This window comes from Chelonia mydas, chromosome 5 (assembly GCF_015237465.2).
Source record: "Chelonia mydas isolate rCheMyd1 chromosome 5, rCheMyd1.pri.v2, whole genome shotgun sequence".
In the NCBI taxonomy this organism is placed as follows: Eukaryota; Metazoa; Chordata; order Testudines; family Cheloniidae; genus Chelonia; species Chelonia mydas.
In genome coordinates, this window is record NC_051245.2 from 99192036 (window position 1) to 99216989 (window position 24954).

Sequence of the window (24954 nt, forward strand, 5' to 3'; positions counted from 1 at the left end):
AGACTGAGGCACCAACTAATTTCACATAGATCACCAAACAGCCAGCAAATAGTAATGACTTTGGTCATCACCTGGCAGAAGGTACTGAATTCTTCTTAACTATTCAGTTTCCTATAGGTTATAATCCTACAGAGATCCAAAAGTGGAAGTTGCCCCCAAATTTATTGATTCATCTCTGGTTAGAGAAATATTAATTTTAAGAAAACTCTGTACAGTACCTATCCCTGTGGGCCCTGATCCAGAATGAGTAATAATTATAATGCTTTTGCAGCCCTTCAAATATTGTTTTATGCATGCATCAGCTGCAAAATCTTTTAAGATGTCAATACTGATAACTTTACTCCAAAGAGCATGAAAATATAGATGGAAATGAGCTAAAATGCTAAATAGGCTTGCAAAATTCACAGACATGCATATTATGGTGTGAGGGGCTGTGCCTTTAATGGAACGACAGAGAGTCTGAACAAGGCACTGTGAAGTCATTGTTATGCTGAGCCAGTTGGAACCAGACATAAAATAAAGAGATCTCTTGCAAGCGCCTTAGCCACTGAGTGATCACTGAACACCACAAACATACTTTCCCAGAGGTAGCCCACATGACCCACCTCCAGAAGGTTATAATAGTACCTCTAATTCAGCATGAGACAAATACAATGACAGGTGTGAACATTGTTTATCCTCAGATAATCCTGCAACCTAGTCTTACAGTTCTACAGTTAACCATCAATCAGTTTAAAGGCCATAGTCTGTGGCTGCCAAGGAAAATAAACAAATATTTATACTGCCCTGGTATTTCTTTATTTTATAAGGTGCTCTGCCGGATACAGTATACTTGTATAACTGTTAATGTCAATAGCTAATCACTGTAGTGGTCAAAAAATCTACTTGATTTTCATGTAGAGTTATATATTAAAAACTTTGTTATTGTATATTTTATAAACTTATAACAATGAATACAAAGCTGTGCACCATGAAAAGTCTGTTCATTCCCAGAAAGTTCAGAGACACATGTTGCAAAGTCCATATACAGTATATGATGCTGTCACTTTAAAATTAGGAACGGGAGTACCATTCTGGTGGTTTTGTGACATCTTGGGTGTGGATGTCATTTGGTTCAGTGACATTACATTATCTTGTGTGATGGGCTGCAGTACAGGTAGAAGAATGTGCTCAAGAGAATAATCGTATCTGAAAGGAGTCCATGTTTTCAAGCAGGTCAGTAGCCAGCCAAACAAGGGTGTGTGCTTGCGTTGTGGGGTGGGGGATGCATTTGTGAATGGACATGCAAGTGTAGAGTCTGGAACTATATAGGGAATAAAGCTTGTGCTCCCTAATATACTCCCCAAACATACATCCCACTATGAGGTATCAGGAGGAGAGAGGAATCTGTTTCCTTTGGATTCTGGCTACTGGAGGAGAAGCTGATGGTAGAGTTTCCCTTTTCACCTGGAGTGGATGGAGAACGAGAAGTGAAAGCTCTCTTTCCTTCTCTGCCCCTCTAGTGTTCTCTCATCAGACACAAGTTAAGTAAGTCCACATTGGGCCTCAAAAGGGAGACCTCAAAGGAAAAATGTACATTCCTGAAAAAAAGTGCTGATGGCAGTTCAGTGGGGTGCCATCCCCGTGTTATGGGTCAGTATTCATCCAGTATACCACATACAGTGAGAAGAAGCGCTGCGTGTAGCTGAAAAACTCCTGTGGTTGAACTCCTGTTCATTAACGATCCTGTGAAACTTTTCACATGAGTAGGAATATCTGTCTCAGCCAATTCAGGATCAGTAATTACAATCAACCTAAATAAATCCCATTGTTTCTTTAATCAGTTATGATGTTCTTCTTCACATCCTGTCATTGAAAGCGTTGCTGGATCCCATGAGGTGGCCACATGCTACTGTTTAGGGAATGTTTATAGTTTATAATTCTATGAAGCAATAAATGATAACTATGTATATATGACAGGCTGCTAATGTTATACCATATTAGTGGGGAATTTACATACAAGTATGGCATAGTTATTATTAATTGTTATTAATATTGTGATATAGTTCAAAGGCTCTAATAAAAATCAGGGCTTCATTGTACTAAATGATACGGAGATATAGCAAGATGTGCTCCATGTCCTGAAGGATTTTCAGACTGCTGAGTTTATATATATAATAGACTGAGTATCTGGACAAGACAGACAAACAGCTTACCTGGGAAATGCCAAATGTATACGTCTTGTTAGTGGTGATGAGCATGATACAATTAGATGTAGATAGAAAAAGGCATAACTCGCCAATCAGAACATGGCTTTGGACGGTCTTTCCCCAATCTCATTTTATATTAAAGATTTTTAAACAGCCTATATTGAGGCTTTTTTATTTCTGAACAGTGTCAATAATTATATTTCAGGTTTCCGTGACTGCATATTCTCCCAGTCCTGCTAAGAGACCATCTACAACTTTTTGGAAGGTGGCAGGTGCATTTCACAGCCCGAAAGGGAGCACATTAAATTCATACAGCCCTACATGGGTGATGAAGGCTGACCTTTCCTTGGTGGATTCATCTAGCGGTACTTGCCAGTACCCCTTGGTTAAGTCTAAGGTAGAGATGAACTGGGCATGCCCCAGTTTCTCCAATAGTTCATCTGTGCGTGGCATTGGATAGCTGTCTGGCTGAGTTACAGCATTTAGCTTACGGTAGTCCATGCGAAAGCATATCTTCCCATCTGGTTTGGGAACTAGAACCACTGAAGATGCCCAGGCACTGTCAGAGGGATGGATTACACCCATCTGTAGCATATCCTGGATCTCCCGTTCTATTGCAGTTTTAGCTTGAGGAGACACCCGGTAAGGTTGGTCTCTAATTGGGTGAGCATTACCTGTGTCAATGGAGTGGTATGCCCATTCGGTCCATCCTGGGGTGGCTGAGAACATCGGCGCGAAGCTAGTGCACAGCTCCTTGATCTGCTGGCACTGCACACGTCCGAGGGTCATTGAGAGGTTCACCTCTTTCACGCCACCATTACTTTTTCCTTCATAGTAGACACCTTCAGGCTACCTTTGAGTACGTTTTTTCAATCAATTGTGCACCCATCTTATAATAATTTAATCTAGACCAGGGGTCGGCAACCTTTTAGAAGTGGAGTGCCGAGTCTTCATTTATTCACTTTAATTTAAGGTTTCGCTTGCCAATAATACATTTTAACATTTTTTAGAAGGTCTCTCTCTATAAGTCTACATAATATATAACTAAACTATTGTCGTATGTAAACAAGATTTTCAAAATGTTTAAGAAGCTTCATTTAAAATTAAATTAAAATGCTGATCTTATGCCGCCGGCCCGCTCAGCCCGTTGCCGGCCTGGGGTTCCGTTCACCTAGGCTGGCAGCGGGCTGAGTGGGGCCTGCGGCTGGCAAGGGGCCGGCAGCCAGAACCCCAGACCAGCAGTGGGCTGAGAGGGGCCGGTGGCCGGGACCCCAGACTGGCAGTGGGCTGAGCGGCTCAGCCCGCAGCGGCTCAGCCCGCTTCTGCTCAGCCCGCTGTCAGTCTGGGGTTCCGTCCGCCAGCTCCTGCCAGCCAGGGTTCCGGCTGCCAGCCCCGCTCAGCCCACTGCCGGTCTGGGGTCCCGGCCCTGTCCACACAGAGTAGGTAGCTACCTTCTCCCTGGTTCTAGCCATTCTCTTCCTCTCTCTCTGCACTGAGCTGAGGGTGGGAGTGCACTGAGCACAGGGCTGGGGGTGAAGGAGCAGGCTGGGGGTTGGGGTGCAGGGTCTGTCCAGGAGCTAGAATGAGGGAGGGGGCTCAGGGTTGGGGCAGGAGGTTTGGGTGTGGAGCACTTACCTGGGCAGCTCCCATTTGGTGCAAGGGGTGCAGGTGGGAATGTGGGTGTGTGTGTGTGTGCAGGAGCTCCCGTTTGCTGCTCAGGGTGGGGGTGGGGATGTGGTGGGGGCAAGAGTCAGGGCATGGGGTGTGGGGGGGGCTGGGTATGTGTGTGGGGTGCAGGAGTCAGGGCAGGCGGCTGGGGGTGTGTGAGGAGGGTTCAGGGGTCAGGGCAGAGGGCTGGGGGTGTGGGCTGGGGTTGTAGGGGTGCTCCCAGCCCCCTGCCCTGAGTGGCTCATAGCAGGGGGCTGGAGGGGATATACCCTGATTCCACCCCCTTCCCCAAGGCCCCCAGAGCAGAGAGTGCCCTGCAGCTCCATTTTTACCTCTCCCGCTCGTAGCAAGGGCCGTCAGCTGATCGGCCGCAGGGAGGGAAAGAAGGAGGGGCAGGAACCCAGCACAGTGGGGGAAGAGGTGGGGGAGGCAGGGAGGGAGAGAAGGAGGGGCAGGAACCCAGCACGCTGGGGGAAGAGGCGGGGGGAGGGGGAAGCTTGCCTACCCTGCAAGGAGAGAGCGGTGGGTGGCGGGCGGAAAAGAGCGGGCCGGGCTGGGCAGGATTTTTAGTGGCATGCTGCTCTCTGCCCAGGTCAAACAGACAGCAGGGTGCCATTAAAAATTGGCTCATGTGCCGTGTTTGGCACGCGTGCCATAGGTTGCCGACCCCTGATCTAGACCATATTTCTCATTTGCTTATGAGACTGTCATCTGGGATTGTGTCTAAAGCCTTACTGAAATCAAGATATATCATGTCTACTACTTCTGCCCTATCTACTAGACCAATAACCCTGTCAAAGAAGGAAATTAGGTTGGTCTGGCATGATTTGTTCTTGACAAATCCATGCTAGGCTATTCCTTATCATCCTATTGTCCTCTCGGTACTTGCAGATTTATTATTTAATAATTTATTCCAGTATCTTTCCAGGTAATGAAGTTAGGTTGACTAATTTATAACTCCTCAGGTCCTCTTTTCCCCCTTTTTAAAGACAAGTACTGTGTTTGCTCTTCTCTGGGACCTCACCCGTCCTCCATGAGTTCTTGAAGATAATCAAGAATGTTTCCAAGATTGCTTCAGCTAGAGCCTTAAGTATCCTGAATTTCCATCAGGCCCTGCTGACTTGAATACATCTAACTTATCTGACTATTCTTTAACCTGTTCTTTCCCTATTTTGGCTTGTGTTCCTTCCTCCTTGTTAATATTAATTATGTTAAGCATTCAGTCACAATTAATTCTTTTAAGGAAGACTGAAGCAAAATAGGCATTAAACACCTAAGCTTTCTTCATGTCGTCAGTTATTTGCTCTCCTTTCCTGCAAAGTAAAGGACCTACATTTTCCTTCATCTTTTGCTTGCTCCTAAAGTATTTGAAGAATGTCTTCTTATTGCCTTTTATGTCCCTTGCTAGGTTTAACTCATTTTGTGCCTTAACCTTTCTGATTTTGTTCCTGCATGCATGTGCTATTCATTTGTACTCCTCCTTAACAATTCATCCATGTTTCCACTTTTTGTAGGATTCCTTTTTGATTTTCAGATCATTAAAGAGCTCCTGATGGAGCCATATTGGCCTCTAACTATTTGTCCTATCTTTCCTTCTCAGTGGGATAGTTTTCAGTTGTGCCTTCCATATTGTCTCCTTGAGAAAATGCCAGCTCTCCTGAACTCCTTTATCCTTTAGATTTTCCTCCCATGGGACCTTACCTATCAGCAGTAGAGTGCTGTGACAGTTTTAGTAAGGCATGCCTTAAGTGGTCCAAAATGGCATCCTCTATGTGGCATGACCTTTCACATATGGTGCGCACAGCTGGTATGGCACACAGGATATGCAGTGCATTCTTTGCATACATAGCCAGCATGCTACTGCCTATCAGTTCTCTGAGTTTGTTAAAGTCTGCTTTTTTAAAGGCCGTTTTCCTTATTCTGCTTTCTTTCCTTAGAATCAGGAAATCTATCATTTCATGATCACTTTCACTCAAATTGCCTTCCACCTTCAGATTTTGCTACCAACTCCTCCCTGTTCATCAGAATCAAAGCTAAAATGGCTGTCCGCTATTTTCTGAAACAAAGTGTTGTATCCAATACATTCCAAGAACATCCAACCGATGACCGGATAGTTAAAGTCCCACATTACTACCAAGTTTTGTGTTTTAGATATTTCTGTTATTTGTTCTAGAAATGCCTCATCCACCTCCTCTCCCTGGTTTGGCTGTCTGTAGTAGACCCTCACTATGACATTACTGCTATTTCCCTCCTCCCCTCTTTTATCTTTACCCAGAGACTTTCTATGGTATGCCTCTCACCTCCTTCTGGACCTCCAAACAAGTGTATATATTCTTGACGTATAATGCAACACCTTCTCCCTTTTTTCCTTGCCTGTCCTTCCTGAACAAGCTATACCCCTCTATACCAATATTTCAGTCATAAGATTTATCCCACCAAGTCTCTGTGATACCAATTAAGTCATAATTTAGCTTTGGTGCTAATACTACCAGTTCTTGTTGTTTATGCTCCATACTCCTTGCATTTGTGCGTAGACATCTAAGATGCTGAGCCAATTCCTCCCACTAATTTCCCTCTTATTGCTCCTATGACCCTATTATAATTTTCCATGTCCCCACCCAACATTTAGTTGTCTGTTAAGGTCAACTTTTTTATGCTTACCTGTGGGCATTTGTCACGTGCCCCCTTTGTAGGTAGTAAAAGCCCTGCTCACTAGGCTGGTAAGTCGGTGCACAAAGGTGCTCTTCTCCTTCTTGGTCAGGTAGACCCCATCTCTTCACAGCAGTCCTCCTTCCTGGAACAGCATCCCATGGTCAGGGAAACTGAAGTCTTCCCATCATTACCATCTGTGCAGCCATGGATTCATCGCCAAGATGTACATGTCACTGACTGATACCTTCAAGTAGGAGGATGTACGTGAACACATTCTGCACCCCCCAACTCCTTCATCCTTTCTCCCAGAGCCCTGTAGTCACTGATGATCTGCTGAGGGTCATATGTGCCCACAATTTGTGCCCACCCATCATTAGTGCCCACATGGATGAGCAACAGGGGGTAGTGGTCAGAGGATGGATGAGCCTTGTCAATCTTTCTGTAACATCTCAGATGGAGGCTGCAGTCAGGCAGCGTACCTCTGGGACACTATGTCAGGTCAGCAGATGAATGCCTCCATCCCCCTAACAAGGGAGACCCCAACCACCATCACCCTACGCCTTCTCCTCTTGGCTGTGGTGGTTGTGATCCTCCCAGCCTTGGGGACAGGTGGCTCCTCCTTCTGAGCCATTGGGATCTGCTCTTCACCTCCAATTGCCCATACAGCATATCAGTTCTTGACTGCAAAGAACAGGGGGCCTGGGTGAGAGGTGGAGCACCTAGGTGGCCAACAGCCAGTTTCTTCCCCATAAAGCAGTTGGTTCCTTCTCTGATGCCACGGTTGTTATCTGAAGTTGGCTAGCATCCTGTGCATCCCAGATGTTTCGATATTCATTCTGTTATGACGTCCTTGTGCTGCCAGATGCTACGCAGATGAGCCATCTCCTCTTTCAGCTCTCTTACCTGCTTCATGAAGCACTCCAACAACAGACACCTCTCACACAGGGTGGTTTCCTCCGTCTGACTTTCGTCAATGGAAGCATGTAGACCAGCCCTCATTCAAGACCAGGGCCTGAATGGAAGCCTCCAGGGTCAGGATGCTGGTCTGGCTGGCGCGGGGCCCACGGGTACAGACAGAGGAAGAGCTAGCAGTGGTGTTGGCAACATGCTGTTTTTCTCCCATTGCAGGTTCTTCCTTGCAGAGTATCTGCAAATTAAGGAAAGAAAAAAAGGCTTTGTGCCGTGCCAAAGGGATATTGTATTCTTTTGTCATGTCCTACCCTCCACATTTGTGTAGACTTACTGTCCACTCCTAAATAGCTGATTACGTGCTCTCAGCCACCTGGAAGCAGTCGTGACTCACTGAGGGTGAAGCAATCGATTTACATAGTTTGTATGAGTTTCTGTAGCAGTGTGGGGGTCTAAATTGACTGGATCATAGCCTCAGTTGGTGTAAACCAGTGCAACTCCATTAAAGTTAATCAGCTATGCTGATCTACTCCAGCTGGGGAATCTGGCTAGGTGGGTATAGTGGAGTTTGGATAACATTAATTAGATCAGGTTTCAGAGTAACAGCCGTGTTAGTCTGTATTCGCAAAAAGAAAAGGAGTACTTGTGGCACCTTAGAGACTAACCAATTTATTTGAGCATGAGCTTTCGTGAGCTACAGCTCACTTCATCGGATGCATACTGTGGAAACTGCAGAAGACATTATATACACAGAGACCATGAAACAATACCTCCTCCCACCCCACTCTCCTGCTGGTAATAGCTTATCTAAAGTGATCATCAAGTTGGGCCATTTCCAGCTCAAATCCAGGTTTTCTCATCCTCCGCCCCCCCCTCCCCACACAAACTCACTCTCCTGCTGGTAATAGCCCATCCAAAGTGACCACTCTCTTCACAATGTGTATGATAATGATTAATTAGATCAGTGATTCTAATTCCATTGTACATTGTATGCTTACCACACCACAGGACTTACAGATAACAGGCTTGCACTGTTTGCAGTAGTTTAGCCATTTTGTAAAGAAAAAGGTGTCCAGTGGTCAGTGCAGTGGTCTTTCATTTCTGAAGCGCTAGGTTTAAAGTTTGATACAGGAACTGAACTGAGTTTAGCAATCTCACTTTTTGAACCTTCACTGCATCCCCAGGAGAACTGAGATACCTGCTTATCTGAGAGCCTTCTATAGCACTAATTAAATACAAGTGTGATTTTGTTTCATAGAGCCTAAGGTAGTTGAGTCAAAGAGGTCAGCGGGGTTATCCAGCCTGACCCGTTACAGTCTGTTGAAATAATCATGCTTTTCCATCTTTTTTATGACCTTCATTATTTGTCTTGACAGTGCCCAGAACAGACCCACCTCCCTTCTCAGTTCTGCAAATGATTTGGAAACATTTTTCTGAAGAATTATTAACTTTGCAGGGTGTCATCCAGATAACTGCAGTTAGATAATGGGATGACTGCTGAGAAAATTATTCTTTTCCTTCTTATTTTCTGAATCCTCTCTGCATGAAAATAACCAAAATCAGACTGATGTTCACATTAGCAATCTGAACCTTTGCACAGAGTGATACTGTTAGCACCACTGACTCCCAATCATATCAGATACAGCAAATCCAGTGCAATTCTGATCACGCCTTCCTGTGATATAATACACATCTTGCGTCTTTGTACTTGTAATAGGATAACATACTCAAAACTTCAATATTTTTCCAGGTGAGAAGGTTTAAAGGATCGAACTCCCCCACTCCTGCCCTCCCATGCATTACCCATGATTGTTTAAGCCTAATTCTGAGGCTGGATTTGCCCCTTCAGGCATAATCCTAAACCAATAAGGTGTCATGGGTGTTACTGAGGGCATAATTTGACCTGCAGAACCTTTATTACAGGTGATGATGTGCAAGAGGGGGAGAAACTGGTGATGATATGCAAGGAGGAGAAAACTGGTATTGCAGGGGACTAGACTAGATGACCTCCCTTCCAGTTCTATGATTCTACGATTCTATGAAAAGCAGCTTGGCTTTCAGATCCGAGGATGAGTTTGCAAGGCTGGCCGTTTAGAAAACACCTTTTTACTGAGCAGCTTTGCTCTAGTAATCACTGAGTGAAAACAAATATGGAGGCCATGATGCTCTCTTTACCGTTGAACCACAGGTTTGGTGTGTGGATCCAAAGGTCACACTCTTATCCCACTTTTATACCGAGCTGAAACACAGCCATGAATCTGAATGCCCCTTAACACTGAGGAGGTTAAAATCCAGACTGAAATCTGTATCTTGCAGCTGAGGCTGATGCCTTTTAAAAAAATTAAATAATGGCAAGAATGGCAAATGTTTGATGAGTAAATGACAAAAATTAAATACTGAAACCCATTGATCACGTACTTTTACCCACTTTCTTTCCTTCCCATTTGTTTTGAATGTGGGAAGTAATTAAGTAGTAAGAACAGTAATATAAATGGCTTTTAAAAATGCAAGCCTGATCACTATAGTATGTTAATTGCTAGTTCTTTCCTTGGATATTTTCCTCCTATGAACAAACTAAAATTGAACTTAGAACTATGGGAAGTTTTTATTTGGATTAGCCCACACGCACACTTCATGTACTTCTCTGGAACACATCTCCACACTTCATTTCATCTCATGAGCTCCAGCATGCTTAGAACTCTTTCCTTCACGTGGTATAACACGATCCCTCCTTTCCACCTTCCAGTCCCTTCTTAAAACACACTTCTTCCTAAAAGCCAGCAAACTCTTGTCCTTAGGCCAGAGAAGTGTTAGCACAACACTGAACAAATCTGAGCAAATATCACAGCACAGCTAACAAGTCTTGTGCTAACTCTACCATTCTCTCACTTTGGTCCCTCTTGTGCCCCATCCACTATCCTTTGTCTGTTCGTTGTCACTTGAGGTTGCAAGCTTTTCTTTCCTTTTCTTTTCTCAGTGCCTATCCAGAGCTCTGGGTACTTTTCAGGCCAGGGAGCTTGTTGTCACACTTCTCTATTAAGCACCCAAAGGTATCTAGGCACCCAGCGATGCCTAAGGAGGCACCTAAGGAACTTTCAAAAGTACATTAGCAAGTTAGGTGCCTCACACCCATTGAAATCAATGGCTCTTAGGTGCCTAACCTCCTTAGGTGCTTTTCAAAATCCCACTAGATGCCTATCTGCGGCTTTAAGTGCCTAAACACTTTTGAAAATCTGATCCGTTCCTAGCAAACAATTTTCTCTATACAAATTCACTAATTAATTTGGATTACAAACCCCCTTACTGTCTGTGTGGAATTCATCCCCTGAGCAGAGAGCCAGCACAAGTCCTATGCACCAGTCAAACTCCATTTAAACCCTACTCTGAGGCTTTAAGTGGAACTTTACGTGGTTCATAGGCCTTGTGGTGCTCTCTAAGGAGGACTGAATTTCACTCTCTATGAATAATCTCACTGAGTAGCATGAGCTGTTATTTTTGAAATATCTACAGATGAATGCTTACTGTACCTTCAGTGATTGACTTTATGCTACATGTCTTAGTTAAATAAAATAGTTATTTTTAAAGCCTGAAATACAGGGGGGACTGTGATGCTGGCAGGCCAGATGCCAGCTCTTGCCCAGGCTGCAGACATTAGCTAAGAACTGACACCCTCATAGCGGGAGACCAGACCAGGTTCCCTATATGTTAGTTTTGTTCAAAACAGGTATTAGTCTTATAAGAATGTATTTAGTGTTTAGACGCTTTGAAATGTTTGTAAGTTGCTGCATGCATTAATCACATGTGTAATGTCTGTATTCCATGCTATAAGGAAATATGTAAGTTTTGCTTTATAACTTTGAAAATATTTGCCTTGAACTTGTGAACTCAGGCACGAGAATCATTCCTTCCTTTCTCCTTCCCACTTTCCCACCACCCATCCAGAAGGACTATCAAAATCAGATGAGCCATCAAGAATCATTGCAATACAAAGGCTGGTTAATTGCCCTGTGATGTGGTGTTTGTCCCACACAAGTGCAGAAAGGGTTAACCTCAGCAGGGGGCAGTGAAGGTGAGTCCTCTGAGCAGCCCAGAGAGACTGCATGAGGTGCAGCCAATAGGAGAGAGGCTGCAACAACCATCCAATCAGGGCCCAGCAGGCTTACATAAAAGGACCTGCAGGGAAGCACTAAGGCCAGTTGCTGCTGGGAGCCCAAGGGGTGAGGACTGTGTCCTTGGTAGGCTGAAAGAAAGCTAGCACCATGGACAGGTCAGTTGCTGGCAGGGAGGGGGAGCAAGAGAGAGCTCCTATTGGGCTGCAACGATTGAGCAGCTGAGTGCCCTGAGGCAAGGGCAAAGAAGGTGCTGGGGACATAGGGAAGTGGCTCAGGAGATCATAACAGCAGTGAGAGGAACTAGACGCACAGCAGGAGGCTGCTATCCACAGGGTTCCTGGGCTGGGCCCGGCCCCACTCGCCACTGGGAAAGTGGTATGATTATTGGACTGAGACACTAACCCCTGGAAGGGGGGAACACAGATGTTGATGAGCCCAGAGGGTTGAGTCATGAAGAGGATGCTGCAGTTCCTGAGGCTGCGAGAGGGCCTGCAGGCAGACAACAGGGACAGGGCAATGGCGTGGAAACCATGGATGGAAGGGTGTTGGCCTCAAGCTAATCCCGAGCGTAACCAAGAGGAGTCGCCGGACCAGCAGTGAGTGACACACCCCGTGACATTGTGGTGGAGAACGCAGGCATACAATCACCCCTGACACAAGGGGACAGCGAAAGACTGTGGAGATGAGTGCCCCAATACAACAGGAGGTAGCAAGACTTAGAGGGACTGTGGAAAAAACTGCAAAAGGCAGGGAAAGAGACCATGGAGCTGCAATACGGGGAAGCATGTTTTGCTGAGGGCTCATAAACCTTCTCAGGCTGGACTCCAGAGTTGGTGCCCCTGTGGAAAGAGGCTGACAAGCAGCAAGGGTGGCACCAGGCCCTGCTGCTGCAGGCACTCAAAATCCAACAGAGACAGTGGGAGTCACAGGAATACCTACAGGCCTATTTGGCACAGCTAACTGACCAGCCACTGTATATATTCAAGCTCCCACAGGAAGAGGCCACTAGAAGCAACAGAGAGCAAGAGGGCCTGCAAGGTACCAGGGCCAGGAGGCTGTCAGCTGGAATAGGACTGTGTTACACCTGTGGGCAACAGCAACCCTTGAGGAGGGAGTGCCCCAACCAGGATGGGGGACAGAAGCCTCACCCAGAGAATGGGAAGAAGAGAAAGCCCAAGAGAGTCCAACCTGTGAAGAGAACAGGGAAGGGATGATTATGTTAGGCCCGTAGGCAACAGGGGCATCTGCAGAGAGAATGCCAATGCATGAGTTATGGTGTCAAGGCTAGCCTAGGGGAAGGGGCTGAGCAAGAGAAGGACAATGGGAGACCCATGGCCAAGACAAGGCAAAGAGTTTGCTTTTGGTGCCTTGGGGAGGGCCCTATAAAAAGGCATTTCCCCCTTAGGAGAAGGCAAGATAGAAAAGGGGAAGACGGACCCTAATGAAAGAGAAAACAAGGAAAGTGTGTCTGCCCTGTTTTCTGACAGTCTGCCCTGGGGCAGGTACTCAGTCATGAGCCACTCTAGATAATGTGACAGGGACCATTTTGCGAAGGGTCCAGGACTGTCTTTTGTTTTCCAGTTTCTCCAGCACTACTTCTTCTCTTGCCATTCCAGCAACATCTCTTCAGTACTTTGGTGAACGAGTTGTTATGTAGTTAGGTTATGTGCTGCAAGAGGGAGACAGAACCATATGGTGTCTCATGACAGAATGTTCCTTTGAGAATATTTTATCTTGGATGTTGATTCTATAGTACCTGTAGTAATTGACATGGTACTCTGACTTTGCAAGACACTGTGATTCATTTTTCTGGACTGTTGAGTGGCTTAAGTTCTACATATATGCAGATGTTATATTTAACCATACACATGTTTTTGTGCATCTTGGGAGCAATTGATGCAGTTGGTGAAAGGTGCCATAACTGTGGTAAATTGTGCTCACAGGACAAGATACAGAACAAAACAACAAGTTAAGGAACTGGTACAAAGTGGTGGGTTGGATTTTAGTGAAGCGTAAAGAGGTTTTTTAACTTGTAAAATCATACTATGAATGCTACCGGCTGAAATGTGTATCTTTGAAGCACACCGACTGTGTAAGACAAAGGGGGCCCCATACCGGTCTCCTTTTCATATAGTACTGCTTTTGTCTTTAGATGATAAATTTTGGTTATTTGAGCTCTTGGTTTTGAAGAATGACGCGCAGGTGTAATCAATCAGTTGTGCATTTGAGACAATATTATGCCTTGTACTTTTTGAGCTATGAAATTTCCAGTATTTCACTGGGAATTCTAATACACAGCTATCTCACATGTAGCCGTATTTATACTCACTACTTAGCACATTGCTCACAGACAGGGAAATTGTGAAGTCTCTCTCCTTAAACATCTCACAATATTCATTCAGGCAAGAAGTGAGACTCTGCCTGGTCTCATCAGCATACTAAATATTACACTCATCACACTGTGCACAGCGTATAACTCCAGGTTGATTAATTACCTAAAGTACTTCAGCTCTCAGAAACACAGTAATCCATTAATATAATTTAACTTTACAGCCAACATTGCAAATTAAAATACAGAAACAAATCCATTTTTTTCAGTTCATTAGATAGGGCATAAACTATCCTGTGAGCAGGCCTGATAGTTGGAACTTCCCTTCAGGGTGTTACTTATGAAAACTGACAAGTGTAACATTTCCATCCAGCACAGTGCTGAGTTTCCATCAGCAAATCCCAAACCCGTACACACTTCCAAATTGCTTAGAGGAAGATTCCCCTTTCTGTGGATCTCATTAGGAGCCCTTTCCCTCATAAAACATATCTGGACTATGACATTGAGGATTCTCAGTGGAGAGCCTGTAGAAAGCCTTCAGGCATGGCTTGTCGGCAGGAGGCCAGGTACAATTTGATTAAAAATAAAAATTCCAATGTCTTGCCAGCTAGATGGACGTGCTGTGCTGGTGCTCACTAGAGTGTAGGGAGAAAGGGGAACCTTTTGCTGAACTGACACTTTATGCCATAGAAAGCCACTATCAAGTTAACCCATCTATCTTTTTCTGCACCCAGTCACCCTGGTATCTTGTCCCAACAAAAACCTCTCTTTATGTATTGTCTACATATATAGGGCCATCTTTCACCTCCAGGGCCAAATCATGCTTGCATTGCCTATCCAAATACAGTAGTCCCGATGGCTTCAACTGGGCTACCTCTCTGACTTAAATGAGCAGGATTTGGCCCATAATAATGATACACGAGAATCAAATCCTGAGGGTCTTTACTCTATTTTCACTTGGGCAAAACTCCCATGGGATTTTGCCTGAGGAAGAAAAATAAAAGGAATCTGGTTTGTAATTATTTATCTTACCTGTTATGCAAACTAGCCTCAATTCTGATTTTAAAAAAGGAATGTAAATATATTGGGCCACAGTCTCAACTGACGTAAACTGTTGTACTCCACTGAAGTCCATGCTATTTTTATTACATATAATAGCATAATGGTTTACACTAGTTTAAATGAGAGGAGACTCAAGCCTGGAAAGTACTAAGTACTGTTGTTGCGATGAGGGAGACGTGTTAGAAAAGAATATGTATCTTCAATTATGCTTTTATAAATTAGACTGCTGTCAAGTAAACAGTATACATTTTAAGCTTCTGCAGTTACCAATAGATTATCACATCTCTCAAGGAATCATTACCATTTAGTCTGTAAGTGTTCATGCCTTCGTGGGATGGATATTTATTTGCTCTTACTGCACTTTCTGAAAAGGTAGCTGTGAAAAAAGGAAATGGAAGTAAATAAATTCCTAAGTTAAACTGACATTGCCAGAGCAATTTAAGATCAAAACTTAGCTTTTACAAAAGCATAGTTTTAAAAAAATCTAAGGTCAATAGAATCATTTCTTTTAATTAAATTCCAATAATTATGATTTATTTGAAATAAACAAATATTTGTCTGTAGTGTTGGTGTGATGGAATTGGAGCTGTTCTGTGACAATTTCTGAATACTTTTGTTGGCCTGTTATTGGTGTGTTTACTATATGAACATATTGGTTTAGTTCAATATGAGCCTGTCTAGAAAAACAGGCAGGGGGGAAAAAAAAGAATGGTTCAAGATAAGTCACCTCTCAGCAAACATGTAAGGGTTGTTAGGAGACAATGTCAGAACTATTAGCTTTGGCTGGAGACAGAAAAAAAAATATCAGTCTACAAAACTGGTTTAGGCCAGGAACAGAAAAGGCCAAAAACCACAGAAGAACAAAGAACGATAGCCACTTTTAAATTGGAACATCCTCAAGAGAGCCTTTCAGGGAGAACCAGAAGGAGATTCAGGAAACTGTTAGGGATGTCTGGAGAAGCGAGTCCTGCCCAGGGCACCATCAAAGGATGGTAAGGCTTTCGGTAAGACAGATGTGTGTGGATGGTTTGTTCTTTAAAGATTTTTTTTTCTAATTACTTTGTTCCTGCTGATAAAATATAAAGCTGGTTTTTATTTTTTTTTAAATAGGCAGTCTGATCACTGGATACCACTGGCTGCAGGCTCCCTAAGGGAAAAGCCACAGAAGCCTGCACTCAGACCTGCAGGGTAAGTACAACTGATGCACAGGGTACTGTAGCCCAGGGCCCAGTCTAAGGGTATGTCTACACTACGAAATTAGGTCAAATTTATAGAAGTCGGTTTTTTAGAAATCATTTTTATATAGTTGATTGTGTGTGTCCCCACACAAAATGCTCTAAGTGCATTAAGTGCATTAACTCGGCGGAGTGCTTCCACAGTACCGAGGCAAGCGTCGACTTCCGGAGTGTTGTACTGTGGGTAGCTATCCCACAGTTCCCGCAGTCTCTGCCGCCCATTGGAATTCTGGGTTGAGATCCCAATGCCTGAGGCAAAAAACATTGTCGCGGGTGGTTCTGGGTACATGTCGTCAGGCCCTCCCTCCGTGAAAGCAACGGCAGACAATCGTTTCGCGCCTTTTTTCCTGAGTTACCTGTGCAGATGCCATACCACCGCAAGCATAGAGCCCGCTCAGCTCACGGTCACCGTATGTCTCCTGGGTGCTGGCAGATGCGGTACTACATTGCTACGCAGCAGCAACCCATTGCCTTGTGGCAGCAGACGGTGCAATAGGCCTGAAAACCATCGTCATTGTGTCCGAGGTACTCCTGGCCGCCTCGGTAAGGTCGGTCAGGAGCGCCTGGGCAGACATGGGCGCAGGTACTAAATTAGGAGTGACTCAACCGGGTTATTCTCTTTAGTCCTGCAGGCAGTCCTATTGCACCATCTTTTGGTGAGCAGGCAGGAGATGAGGATGGCTAGCAGTCCCATTGCACCATCTGCTGCCAGCCAAAGATGTAAAAGATAGACGGAGTGGATCAAAACAAGAAATAGACCAGATTTGTTTTGTATTCATTTGCTCCCCTCTCCCTCCCTCCGTGAAATCAACGGCTGACAATTGTTTTGGTGAGGTCTGTCAGGGGCACCTTGAAAACTTTAATGGAGATTCAATCCTGCCTGAAATACCAGAGGGAGGGATAGCTTAGTGGGTTGAGCATTGGCCTGCTAAACCCAGTGTTTTGAGTTCAATCCTTGAGAGGGCCATTCTGTGTGACAGTTGATGTAAATAAAATGTAACACCCCCTTTGTTAATTTTAATTCCCTGTAAGCCAACCCTGTAAGCCATGTTGTCAGTTGCCCCTCCCTCCGTCAGGGCAACAGCAGACAATCGTTCCGCACCTTTTTTCTGTGCAGACGCCATACCACGGCAAGCATGGAGCGTGCTCAGATCACTTTGGCAATTAGGAGCACATTAAACACCACGCGCATTATCCAGCAGTATATGCAGCACCAGAACCTGGCAAAGCGAAACCAGACAAGTAGGCAATGTCAGCGCGGTGATGAGAGTGATGAGGACATGGACACTGATTTCTCTCCAAGCACAGGCCCTGGCAATGTGGGCATCATGGTGCTAATTGGGCAGGTTCATGCGGTGGAACACCAATTTTGGGCCCAGGAAACAAGCACAGACTGGTGGGACCGCATAGTGTTGCATGTCTGGGACAATTCCCAGTGGCTGCAAAACTTTCGCATGCATAAGGGCATTTTCATGGAACTTTGTGACTTGCTTTCCCCTGCCTTGAAGTGCAAGAATACCAAGATGAGAGCAGCCCTCACAGTTGAGAAGTGAGTGGCAATAGCCCTGTGGAAGCTTGCAACACCAGACAGCTACCGGTCAGTTGGGAATCAATTTGAAGTGGGCCAATGCAATCAAAGATCTGCTGATATCAAGGGTAGTGACCCTGGGAAATGTGCAGGTCATAGTGGATGGCTTTGCTGCAATGGGATTCCCTAACTGCAGTGGGGCCATAGACGGAACTCATATCCCTATCTTGGCACCGGAGCACCAAGCCGGCGAGTACATAAACCGCAAGGGGTACTTTTCAATAGTGCTGCAAGCACTGGTGGATCACAAGGGACGTTTCACCAACATCAATGTGGGATGGCCGGGAAAGGTATGATGCTCACATCTTCAGGAACTCTGGTCTGTTTCAAAAGCTGCAGGAAGGGACTTTATTCCCAGACCAGAAAATAACCGTTGGGGATGTTGAAATGCCTATAGTTTTCCTTGGGGACCCAGTCTACCCCTTAATGCCATGGCTCATGAAGCCATACACAGGTAGCCTGGACAGTAGTCAGGAGCTGTTCAACTATAGGCTGAGCAAGCGCAGAACAGTGGTAGAATGTGCATTTGGACGTTTAAAAGCACGCTGGTGCAGTTTACTGACTCAGTTAGACCTCAGCGAAACCAATATTCCCACTGTTATTACTGCTTGCTGTGCACTCCACAGTATCTGTGAGAGTAAGGGGGAGACGTTTATGACGGGGTGGGAGGTTGAGGCAAATTGCCTGGCCGCTGGTTACGCGCAGCCAGACACCAGGGCAGTTAGAAGAGCACAGGACGGTGTGGTGCGCATCAGAGAAGCTTTGAAAACCAGTTTCATGACTGGCCAGGCTACAGTGTGAAAGTTCTGTTTGTTTCTCCTTGATGAAACTCCCCACCCCTTGGTTCACTCTACTTCCCTGTAAGCTAACCACTCTCCCCTCCTCCCTTCGATCACCACTTGCAGAGGCAATAAAGTCATTGTTGCTTCACATTCATGCATTCTTTATTAATTCATCACACAAATAGGGGGATAACTGCCAAGGTAGCCCAGGAGGGGTAGTGGAGGAGGGAAGAACAAGGCCACACAGCACTTTAAAAGTTTAAAACTTATTGAATGCCAACCTTCTGTTGCTTGGGCAATCCTCTGGGGTGAAGTGGCTGGGTGGCTGGAGGCCCCCCCACCGCGTTCTTGGGCGTCTGGGTGAGGAGGCTATGGAACTTGGGGAGGAGGGTGGTTGGTTATACAGCGGCTGTAGCGGCAGTCTGTGCTCCAGTTGTCTTTCTTGCAGCTCAGCCATATTCTGGAGCATATTAGTTTGATCCTCCAGCAGCCTCAGCATTGAATCCTGTCTCCTCTCATCACGCTGCTGCCACCTTTCAGCTTCAGACCTCTCTTCAGCCCACCACCTCTCCTCCTGGTCATTTTGTGCTTTCCTGCACTCTGACATTGCCTGCCTCTGCACATTTGTCTGTGCTCTGTCAGTGTGGAAGGACTGCATGAGCTCAGAGAACATTTCATTGCGAGTGCATTTTTTTCACCTTCTAATCTTCACTAGCCTCTGGGAAGGAGAAGATGCTGTGATCCTTGAAACACATGCAACTGGTGGAGGGAAAAAAAAAAGGGACAGTGGTATTTTAAAAGACACATTTTATAGAACAAAGGGTACACTCTTTTACGGTAAACCTTGCAGTTAACATTACATACATAGCACATGTGCTTTCGTTACAAGTTCGCATTTTGCCTCCCCCCACCATGTGGCTAGCCCCTCCCCGTGGCTAACAGCGGGGAACATTTCTGTTCAGCCACAGGCAAACAGCCCAGCAGGAACGGGCATCTCTGAATGTCCCCTGAAGAAAAGCACCCTGGTGACCATGAATGATATCTCACTCTCCTGAGGATAACACAGAGAGATAACGAACGGATGTTGTTTGAATGCCAGCAAACATACACTGCAATGCTTTGTTCTACAATGATTCCCGAGTACGTGCTACTGGCCTGGAGTGGTAAAGTGTCCTATCATGGTGGACGGAATAAGGCTGCCCTCCACAGAAACCTTTTGCAAAGGCTTTGGGAGTACATCCAGGAGATCCGCGAATGCCAGGGCAAATTAATCATTAAACATGCTTGCTTTTAAACCATGTATGCTATTTTAAAAGGTACACTCACCAGAGGTCCCTTCTCAGCCTGCCGGGTCCGGGAGGCAGCCTTGGGTGGGTTTGGGGGGTACTGGCTCCAGGTCCAGGGTGAGAAACAGTTCCTGGCTGTCGGGAAAACCGGTTTCTCCTCTTGCTTGCTGTGAGCTATCTACAACCTCATCATCATCATCTTCCTCATCCCCAAAACCTGGTTCCGTGTTGCCTCCATCTCCATTGAAGGAGTCAAACAACACGGTTGGGGTAGTGGTGGCTGAACCCCCTAAAATGGCATGCAGCTCATCATAGAACTGGCATGTTTGGGGCTCTGACCCAGAGCGGCGGTTTGCCTCTCTGGTTTTCTGGTAGGCTTGCCTCAGCTCCTTAAGTTTCACACGGCACTGGTTCGGGTCCCTGTTATGGCCTCTGTCCTTCATGCCCTGGGAGATTTTGACAAATGTTTTGGTATTTCGAAAACTGGAACAGAGTTCTAATAGCACGGATTCCTCTCTCCATACAGCGATCAGATCCTGTACCTCCCGTTCGGTCCATGCTGGAGCTCTTTTGCGATTCTGGGACTCCATCATGGTCACCTCTGCTGATGAGCTCTGCACTTACCTGCAGCTTGCCACGCTGGCCAAACAGAAAATTGAAATTCAAAAGTTTGCGGGCCTTTTCCTGTCTACCTGGCCAGTGCATCTGAGTTGAGAGCGCTGTCCAGCGCGGTCACAATGGAGCACTCTGGGATAGCTCCCGGAGGCCAATAGTGTCTAATTGCATCCACAGTACCCCAAATTCGACCTGGCAAAGCTGATTTCAGCGCTAATCCCCTTGTTGGGGGTGGAGTAAGGAAATCAATTTTAAGAGCCCTTTAAGTCGAAAAAAAAGGGCTTCGTCGTGTGGACGGGTGCAGGGTTAAATCGATTTAACGCTGCTAAATTCGACCTCAACTCCTAGTGTAGACCAGGGCTAAGAGTGAGAGCATTGTGAAATTCCACGCTGCGAGAGGTAAAAGCACAGGACCTGACACCTGAAGGAGTGCACTCAGAGGGACCAGAAAGGGGACAGAGGTGCACCTAGCCCTGTAACACACTTTGCAACATAGACATTGCAGAATTTTGCTACAGCTGGGCAGTCTGAAAATTATACTGACTAGGGACAAAAGTGAAAGTGACTGATCTATTTTCGTGGTGCAAGTTGAAAGAATGGAAAAAGTTTTAAAAAAAAAAAAACAACAACCCAGCATTAGTAGTGAAAGGAAAATTCTGCCAGTTTGAAAACAAGTCTTACAATGAAAACCATGTATGGACTCTGGCCCCTGCACTGAGAATCATGTGAGCTCAGATGCTAATTGAGAGCTGTTCATTAGTGACCTTTTACTGTATTTTGGTTTTTCAACCAAGTGTTACACATCCATTGGCATATACGTACACACTCACGTGCACAGACACATGTATATGATCAGAGTCCCAATAATTAATAAAGTGTAAGGTTAAAAACATAAGAACTCTTAATCATCAGTCTTCAACTGTCAAATGCAAGGTGGTCTAATGAAGTAGATAAAACTCAGAAGGATAGGTTGAATGAGCCTATATATGTTTAAAAGGTTCCCAGATTTTGGTCATAAAGAACATTCAGAGGATACCAGAGACAAATTCTCTATTTCTGGGAATGGGATAGTAGAAATTGGGATCAGATTGTTATAGTATATCATTGTTTCTTGAATTGTTCCCTTCTCCTTAAAACCCACCTCTGCTGTGTTGTCTACAAAACACTCAATGTTTAGGCAGCTGGTGAGCTCTGACTGCTGCTTATCTGAGTGATCACAATTATTTCATTGTCACCTTGTGCTTCGCCCATCTGTTTGTCATATCTACCTGTCTCAAACATAGATAATATCTTTTGGGCTGGAGCCTAATTATATTATTTTATAGTATCCCACAGCCTCCTTTGACACAGATGGATTTCTATTCGTCGTTCCGTTGCTCATATTCAACAATTCTTTAATTCTTCAAAGTCTGCTTTCCTGTAACCTAATACTCCTGTATTTTGTAAACATATTTCTGACTATACTGAATACAAGGAGTTCACAGTCACTGGTTCCAAGTTTCCCTATTCTTCGTAACCTGTTGGTCTCTATCAGGAAGGAAGTGGATCACTGAAGGTTTCTTCTGTGGCTTTGCTCTCTGCTTTTGGGATTATAAAGTTGCCTTTTGCAACTGAATCTCCATGAGATGAAACTTAAAGAAGAGACTGACCCTGAGTCTCTGGCTCCCATTCGGTGCTCTAAGAGGAGAATAGCCATGTCTGTCCAGGCGCCCCTGATCGACCTCACTGAGGTCTGCCAGGAGCACCCAGGAGACGTACAATGGCTATCGGTCCTACTGCACCATCTGCTGCGAAGGCAAGGAGCTGCTGCTGTCTAGTAATGCAGTACCACGTCTGCCAGCAGCACCCAGGAGATGTACGGTGATGGTGAGCTGAGCGGGCTCCATGCTTGCCGTGATATGGCGTCTGCAAGGGTAACCCAGGAAAAAAGGCGTGAAACGCTTGTCTGCCGTTGCTTTCAGGGAGAGAGGGAGGGAGGGAGGCCTGACGACATGTATCCAAAACCACCCGCGACAATGTTTTTGCCCCATCTGGCATTGGGAGCTTAACCCGGTATTCCAATGGGCAGCAGAGACTGCGGGAACTATGGGATAGCTACCCACAGTGCACCGCTCTGTAAGTCGATGCTAGCCGTGGTAGTGAGGACGCACTCCGCTGACTTAATGCGCTTAGTATGGACATACGCAATCAACTGTATAAAATCAGTTTCTAAAAATCGACTTCTATAAAAGCGACCTAATTTCATAGTGTAGACATACCCAGTAAAAGTTTTGTTGTTCAGGGGTGTGAAAAAAACACCACTCCCCATGCCCCCAAATGACAAAAGTTTTACCAACGAAAAGCACCAGTGCGCTTTGTCAGTGGGAGAGCTCTCTCCCACCAATAAAGAATGGCTACACTGCACAACTTTTAGCAGCTGTGTCGCTAAAAGGTACATAGTGTAGACCTAGCCTTCGGCCTGGTCTACACTGGGGTGGGGGGGATCGATCTAAGATATGCAACTTCAGATATGAGAATAGCATAGCTGAAGTCGACGTATCTTAGATCGACTTAAAATCACTTACTTCGCATCCTCGCGGTGCAGGATCGACAGCCACCACTCCCCCGTTGACTCCACTTCCGCCTCTCACTGTGGTGGAGATCTGGAGTTGACGGCAGAGCGATCGGGGATCGATTTATCGCGTCTACACTAGATGCAATAAATCGATCCCCGATAGATTGATCGCTATCCGGCGGGTAGTGTAGACATGGCCTATGCATCACCTCTAATTTTCTAACAGTACAGGTTTGCATTTCAAAGTTCTAGCCTATCTAACATGGAATGGCCCTAATTACCATCTACATACTTTTCTGACATGTCTCGAAAAGTTGAATCTGAGTCAATTAGCCTGCAAGCTGCTGAACCCTTTCTGGCCATGTATCACGGACTGGTAAGGTCTTCAAGGTAGGGAATATTTATAAATATGTTCTGTAAAGTGCTGAATATACCATGATCTCTACAAATAAATAATAATTATACTTTTTCTTCCCTTTCTATCTCCTGATGCAGATTGCATGGTGATATTCTAGTTAGGAGAATAATTTCACTGTTTCAGTTATGCCTAATTGATTATACAGTCGTCCTTATTTATTAACACTATTAGTATGCCTGGCTTGTTTTCCCCCAGATCCCTCTTATATTTGTGAATAACTTGCACATGTTGGTACCTTACTGCTGTTGTTATTCTTCATTTGCTGTTTCAGTACAACTCCATCCTCTGTTTCATTTTATGTGTGGGCAGTACATGCCAGATCATTTGAGTTAAGCAAAAGATTTCCCCCTCCTCCCTTCCTACTTAGTTTTAAGACCACCTAATATGCCCTACCAGTTTTGATCCCTGAAGGATAGCACCCCATCTGCTTAAGTGGAGACTGTCTAGTCCTAGCAATCATGTCCCATCACAAAATGCATTCCAGTGCTGTGTGAATCCATAACCCTCATCTTTGCACCATCTGAACATCCATCAGTTGCTCTCTAATGTCAGTTTTCTCTTCTCTTCACTCTGTACTTGGCACCAGAGGGTTCTCTGAGAAGATCTGGGCTTGTCTTGTCTTTACTTCTCTCCCAGGCTCCTGAAGTAATTCTTGATTATATTGATGTATATTAAATCAGCTTTCTCGGATACTATTTATTCCCCCTAGAACTACAAGCAGTGGCAGATTTCCAGCATGTTTAGGGTATCTGGAACCCTGATTTTGACATCCTTTATCCCAGTGTCCAGGAAGCAACATATCATGTGCCAATATTGTATCTAGCAGCTTTGTATTCTACTAAGAATTCTCACATGACCCTCGTTTTGCAGACAGCTGGTATACTTTCTTGATTTTATTCTGATTTCAACATATTTGAATAAAATATTTAAAAGAAGCCAAAGGCAAGGAAATGCATAATGAAGGATGAAAACTCCATGTTAATTCTTATCCTCCCTGATGCTATTTGCCTGGCTCCTGATATTTAACACTGTGTGTTTAAGTTGATGCAGTTCCTCGGTCAGGTGAAAAGAAGGAATACTTGTCTTTAAGGCACCAGGCCAGATCCTCACCAGGTATAAATGGTCTCAGCTCTTTTGAAGCAAATGAGTCTCTGACAATTTGCACCCGCTGAGGATCTAGCCCACCTACTTTTGTAGAGCATAAACACCACAGCGGAGGGGGGATAAATCCCCCTGCATATCCCAGTGGGGGAAGTCCTGGCAGTTTGGCTACAGTATGATCCCTGCCTAGGGAGCAGAGGAAATGGGGCAAACTCCACCTCAGTGGTGGTAGAATTCAGAGGAAACTGCTGTAGGGGACATTCAAAAAGTTTTCCTTCCCCTCAGCACTTCTGCCTGAAAATCAGTGATCTAGCCCATAATTACTCTCTGAAGTACCAGCAGCATGTTCCTACAGAATACTTGGTAAATACTGTCTGCCAAGTAAATCTGAGAATAACTACCTGGCCATGTGGAGGTTTGAGATAACCTGGCAACTCTGGTATGATATAAAGCA

The 24954-nt window shown here is 45.1% G+C and overlaps 1 protein-coding gene across 1 annotated transcript in view; it reads left to right on the forward strand.

Moving 5' to 3' along the window:
- Nucleotides 1-11629: 11629 nt before the first annotated feature.
- Nucleotides 11630-24954, forward strand: part of KCNV2 (potassium voltage-gated channel modifier subfamily V member 2) — a 34275-nt gene continuing 20950 nt past the window's right edge. Inside the window, exons 1-2 of the mRNA XM_043546474.1 lie at nt 11630-11685; nt 16032-16109. The gene's annotated coding sequence lies outside the window, so the exon portion shown is untranslated. The remainder of the gene's footprint in view (nt 11686-16031; nt 16110-24954) is intronic.